Source organism: Cricetulus griseus, chromosome 8 (genome assembly GCF_003668045.3).
Source record: "Cricetulus griseus strain 17A/GY chromosome 8, alternate assembly CriGri-PICRH-1.0, whole genome shotgun sequence".
Lineage (NCBI taxonomy): Eukaryota > Metazoa > Chordata > Mammalia > Rodentia > Cricetidae > Cricetulus > Cricetulus griseus.
In genome coordinates, this window is record NC_048601.1 from 36,479,909 (window position 1) to 36,486,597 (window position 6,689).

Below are 6,689 nucleotides of genomic sequence, written 5' to 3' on the forward strand. Positions count from 1 at the left end.
GGCCCAGGTTGGTATTGAAATCTTGATTTACAGGTGTGTGCCATCACACCTGGTTTTGTATTTTTTGTGAAAGATCAACTCTGTCTTCTTTTCTTTGGGGCCTTCTTTCATTTAAGATAACAATAAATAAAACAAGAATCAATAAGATTAACAATTCTTTTGTGATCTGCATGCTGGGGAAGAGTTTATAAATATGTAGAAAATGATACAGCTGAATCCACTTACAGCAGTAACTCACTGTAATATAGGGCAGAATGAAATAAGAGCCAGAGAGGGCTATTCATAATAGGCTTTGAGTGCTGAAAGAATTTAATAAGGGACCAGGGAATGCTTTCTAGAAAATGTGGACTTTGAATTGGGCCTTTAAAGGAGGAGTTTTATAGGCAAAGATTAGGCTAAGGATATTTCTTATCAGTAAAGAGGATGGGAGAAGACAGTGGTCATGATGATGCCTGGTGGGTAGCTGGACTGTGGATGGACAAGTGTTGATGAGTGGATGCTTCATGGGTGGCTTTATTAGGAGACAAAGCTAGAGAGGCAAATAGAGGCTGGATCAAAGATGGTCTTGACTATGCCCTTGAATTAATTTGAAATCATATTCTTGGATTCAGTGCAATACATTTCAGTAAGGCAGAATTCATTTGGAAAGACAGGTCATAATATCATTTGTGTTATTTAGTCATCTTTAGAAGAACTGAACAAATGAGGCTATATACCTGCAGGGACATTGAAAAGGAAAACATTTATCACAGTTGGGACATTTCCATGTTTTGAAAGAAACCCTTGACCTTTAGATGATCATAGCTTCACTTCTTTGAAACTTAATTTTGCTTTTCTTTCTCTTCAGTTCTTGTCACATCATACTTTGTTGTCACTTCCATTAAAAAAAAAGATGTTATAATAACTTCGGAAAGTTTGGAAACAGAAGGAAAACGAGTACACCCATGTGCGCCCCTATAGCTACTACCAAAAAATTTGACCCATATTAGGTGGGGATTTTGGTTGTTTTTTACCATTTTTTTTCAAGGTAAGACTTTTGATTTTCCTGGGCAAATGAACTCCTCTCAGAACACGTGGTCTGGGTGGCTGTGTGAATGTGAAACCCACAATCTGGTGTATGGGTTTTTTTACTTCAGCTTTGATGATTGGTTTAGGGGTGTGTGTGTGGGGGGTGGGGTGGGGTGGGATGGTGTGTGTGTGTTCGTGTGTGTGTGTGTGTGTGTGTGTGTGTGTGTGTGTGTGTGTATCTTTATGTGTGTGTGTTCCTGTGTATATTTGTCTGTGTTTGTCTCTCTGTGTGTGTGTTTGTTTGTGTGTTTGATACGGCCAAACATAGAAACTTAATTTTATGGCTTCTTTTGGAGCTTCTGAAAGAGTCATGTTTTTCTGCTGGGACTGCTCAGGAAACACAACATAAGTATGAAGCTGTTGGTAGCCACCTTGCCACTACTTTGGTAAGAATGGCTCTATCTAATGGAGAGTAGAACTAGGAGACAAGAGAGGCAGCTTTCCCATGGCCTTGTTGGAGCACAGCCACCACAAAAGTTAGCCTTAATTATGGGTATTTTAGTTTGCACATCTGTCTATGCATGTAAGTATGTATGTAGATTTTGATTTGTCCACTTGGCATTGTGCTTCTGTCACTGAAAAAAGAACACAGATAAACACATGCTTGAGTTATTTTAAGGGCTTGGAGCTCAGGAAGGAGACAGCCACTGGGCATTGGGGTGGTCTAGGTGTTGGGGATGGAATTTGTTCCCTTATAAATAACACTTCTTATTTATTCATTGAAATATACTATCATTTTCTTGTGTTAGATTCAGCTGTTTCTCATTCCTTGGCAGTTTTTCTGGGCATGGGCTTTTCCTTGGTTGGCCAAAGGAAAGGGTACTTCTGGGTCTCCTCCAAGTCAGCAGGTCAGTTGTTCTGAGTGGAGAAGCAACTGTACTAGGTTCCAGCTGTTTGGCTGGATTCATACCTGGGCATTGATGTACTTTTTCTTATTTAAAAGATTTATTATTTTTAATTATGTGTCTGTGTGGGATTATGCATACAATTGTATGTGCCCACAGAGGCCAGACGAGGGAGCCGTGCCTTCTAGCTAGAGTTACAGGTTGTTGTGAGTCACCTGATGTAGGTACTGAAGACTAAACTTGGTTCCTCTGGAAGAGCAATAGGCAGTCTTTATGACTGAACCATCTGTACAGGCCCACGATATGCTTTTTCTTACAAAATTTTCTTGTGCACTTTAGCAATGGGAAATATGGCAAATTTGGGACATTTTGAGGGGAATAACAGGCATTATTCCTGTTCATCATCTAAGATTTCTTTTATTAATGACATCCAGCTAGGTGAGCATCAAGGGTGACCTTAAGTGAAAGGACAACCTGTAGATGCTTTATAAACACTGGATTCAAACTGTGCTTTAGACAAAGTGAATCTGATAGCTTTTTACCTAATCATAACATTTTACCTAAGATCCAGAGACTGCATGTTATGTTTAAGTTGGTAGAGAATATTATGAAAAAAGTCACACAACAGACCTATCAAGTTTTATGTTGATAACTAAAGATAACGGTATCTTTTCAGTCTTATCAGTCAAGATTGAATTTACTTAGTTTTTGAGACAGTTCTCACTCTTTGGTCCAGCTGGTAATCCTCCATCCAGCCTCACAAAGTTGCAATGCTATATCATATTAATATTGACATTGTCAAAATATTAATAGCTTAACTCAATGGAACTCTTTATATATAATATGTGCTTAATTTGAGCACACTCAAGTCATTTTTAGAAAAAAAGCCCATAGAAATGGAATTGTGGATTCTTTTAAGACCCGAGGCAGAGGTAGCCTAGACCCTGTCCCCACAAGTTCCACTCCCCTGCCCCAGTTGGACACGGGTGCTGCAGCAGAGGCAGTAGTGTGAATCCTGGGGAGAAATCTGCTTCCACTGCACATCAGAAGGGAAAGAGGTGGTGAATGTGAACAGATTGTCCACACTTGAACTCTGATGTCCTTCACGCTGCTGACTCTGGTGTTGCTGTCGCTGTTGGGCTGTGATTGTAATCATGATCTCGGCAGGCATATCACAGCCTTGGATATTCTGCAGATGGTTGACACCTACACTAACAGAAAATGCGCACATTCTTTGGGATAACAGGTTTCTCCCAATATTCCAGAGATAGCAGGATATGAACTCGTACCTAGGCTGTCTTCATTTCTGCAATTTCCTGACTTGTTAGAGAGTAAAAGACCAAAGCTAGGCATTTAGATAATAATACAAAGGAAAGTTAACTTTATGCATTTGCATTTTAAAAGTGAATATCTTTCTTTCACTTACTTGCTCTCTTACCTGGCTCTGGATTTCAAACCAAACATTGCAGTTCAAGTTCATCCCCATTAGACAGAATGCCTGTCTTTCTCTGCCAGCGGTTTGTTCTGCCATTATGAGAAAATTCCATAAAGGCATACTGGTACAGTGGGATGGTCACTAGACAGAGATGTTTGAGGGTTATATTCTTTCTAGCTTTGTCTTCATACTCTGTGGACCTTAGTTATCCAACCTGCAAAATATTAATTTAGGGTCATTGTAATATTTTGCAATTTTGAACTGTAACAGATAGTCAATGATGTAGTGGTTTAAACAACATGAGGGGTTTTTGTTGTTGTTAGTGTGACAGTTATTTTGGTCAGAAGTACAGCATTGGTCTCACTGAACTAAAATTAAGGTATCAGGGCTCTATTCCTTTTGGAAAACTTCTTTTTGGGTGGGGGAACTACCATGTCTTCTCTAGCTTCTTTTTAAAAATCCCCTTATGACATTCTTTATTAGTGTTTTCTAGATGTAAAATTCATTTTCATATTTATATTTTTTATGTCCCTTGACTTCATATGAGGTAGCATTCAAAATATTTGAGGGACAGTAAAACTAGCTTTTAATCAATACACTAACGTTTCCTGGTTTGTTTTTACCAGCAAAACTAGTTAGCTATAGACAAGAACCTTTGTTCAGTTTTAACCAGCAGTAGTGTCCAAGCTTAAAAGTAGGGTGAATTAACCAGTACTCTTCATTCTGAGAAAGGGTATTTTAAAAAGTGTGTACTATTAGGAGCACAGCAATGCAGGAGCTTGAGCAATACATGCAGACCCTGGGAGTAGAACAGCACTGTTCTGAGCACCACTGACCACTGTGCACATCTGACTCCATCACTGAGTCTATAACTGAGCTTTCAGGTTTTCATAATCGGGCATTTGTAGCAACATGCTTCAGTGCTTTTAAAGATGCATAATATCAAAGAGAATATTTGCATTGCAATTTAAAGAAGTCTATATCAATAGAGCAATACCTAAGGTATATATGCCAATGAGGAATACATTAGAATTAAAATGCTATGTCATATTTAAAAAATGATTCAATGTACATAATTTCTCACTTCCAACTAAGTAACTTTAGTGAGTCACTTTTGAATATTTATTTTCTACCTAACATCCACTCTCAATTTCTAAACCATATTCTCAGTTCTATTTGTGATTATGTAGAATTTGTAGCTATTTAGTATTAACAATTTCAAATGACCCTGTATACTGAGATCACACACTTATTTTACTTCAGAGTTAATTTTAGTTCTAGAGAAGGCAATGCTGTCTTAAAGACTTGGCAAGATTGTCTTTATCTTTTACTCCAGGAAGATCACTGAAGAGCAAATATATGAGCTTCCTAAAATGTCTCAAAGCAATGATGTGACATTCCTACAGACAATTATTTCTATTTCCAATGGGCTTTTTCATATTTTTTTCATGTTGACTAAGCCTATGCAAACAGTTGTCATCAATATAATGATACTTGCACAGTGTTTTTTTCCAAAATGTCCCTCCATGTGATCCAATCCACTCTTCATGATACAAGAATTGGTGACATCAATTGCTTGAATCCTGTATCTGTCCATAGAGCCTCCTGGGAGGTTATATAGTCCTGTAGCCACTTCTGGTAGCCACAGTAGCGTACTTTGGCCCTGTACTGAAGTAGCTGCTCAGATGCTGCCATGTCAGGGCCAACATCCCTGATGAGTTCATAATCTTTTTTATTAACAGTGTTAAACCATTCCCAGAAGTATCTGGAATCACATGACCATGGGATTTTTTAAAGCTGTAGAGTTGCCTCAAAATTTTTCCAGACACCATCATTTGATGGTGTGCTGTGTCCCTAGGTCTGGCTGGCCCCTTGCCCTCTCCTTTAGCTTATTGAAGCCACTGTATTTCTTGGCTTGTGACTATCCTTTACCATTTTCATGGCTAGTAATGGTGGGTCAAGCTTATCTCATGTCTGAAATTCATGACCTATCACAGCCTTAAATATGTAAATGTATAAACACATTTAAAAGACTTTCTCTTGAGAAGAGAGGGACAGTGCACCTTGTTGGCATAGCACTGGGTAGACAAGATTAATTTTATTATTCTTAGCCACATAGTTACTCAGAGGAAACTGAAGCCATGGAACAAGAGGGCCTAGCCACTACTGGATTGATGACAAACTTTGGTACTGTCTACATGATGCTAGTTGCATGCATGGATACTGTAACAGTCTTGGGTCGTGGAGATATCCATCAATATTTCAAATGAAGGACCATAATGCTAGACATTGTGTGATAAAATCAGGATCTCTCCAGGATGCTCCAGAGAGTGTGCTGTATGAAAGCTTTGTGGGAAAAGCCCAAGCTTCAATAAAGATGCCAGGGTGTTGGAATGCTAGGGATCTAGAATGTCTACCAAAGAAAATTTCAGGCAATGAATGCCTCCAGCCCACAAACAGGGTCATATGGATCTCAAACTTGAAGGCTATAGGAACTCAGCTGCTCAATCCATTGGGAGCTCAAATTGCAGCATCACTTGCCCTAGACACACACCTACAGGGCTTTGTGCTTATCCTCCTGGACTGGTTTGTTCCTTCTTGACAGTCTCCTAATCCTGCTTTTTAGAGTGGGAGTGATTGGTCTTTGCCACTGTATCTGGAAGTTTATAACTTTTTTTCTTCTTTTCATGCATTTGTGTGGTGTATATGTATGTTTGGATGTGTATGTGTGGATGCCACATGCACATATGGACTTGTGCATTTTGATGTCTGAGGTTGATGTTAAGACTTTTACACAATTGCTTTTCTTCTTCTTCTTCTTCTTCTTCTTCTTCTTCTTCTTCTTCTTCTTCTTCTTCTTCTTCTTCTTCTTCTTCTTCTTCTTCTTCTGACAGGGTTTCTCTCTATAATAGCTCTAGTTGTCCTGGAACTACTAGCTCTGTAGATCAAGCTAGTCTTGAACTCACAGAGATCCACCTGCCTCTGCCTCTTGAGTGCTGGGATTAAAGACATTTGCCACTACCACCCGGCTTTCTTTATTATTTTGAAGCAAGGTCTATTAAGCAAGCCCAGAGCTCACTGAAATTGACTAATTTTGCTAGCCAGCTTGCAATTTGAATCCCCTATTGTCACCACTCTAGAAGTGGTGGGACCTGGGAGAATAAAGCCAATGAATAAGATCAAAGGTAGCATCCACAAATGAGAGAAACTGTGATATTTGTTAACTCACTCAAAATTATGTTTTTTCTAGCTCTCTTTACCTGAAAATTTCATTTTTCTTAACTGCTGAGTCATATTCCATTGTGCAAAATGCATAATATTTTCATTTTTCATTCATCAAT

At 38.8% G+C, this 6,689-nt stretch overlaps 1 pseudogene; it reads right to left on the reverse strand.

Annotated features, from left to right (window-relative positions):
- Positions 1–4,602: 4,602 nt before the first annotated feature.
- On the reverse strand, positions 4,603–5,183 carry LOC100763572 (annotated as a pseudogene).
- Positions 5,184–6,689: the final 1,506 nt, after the last annotated feature.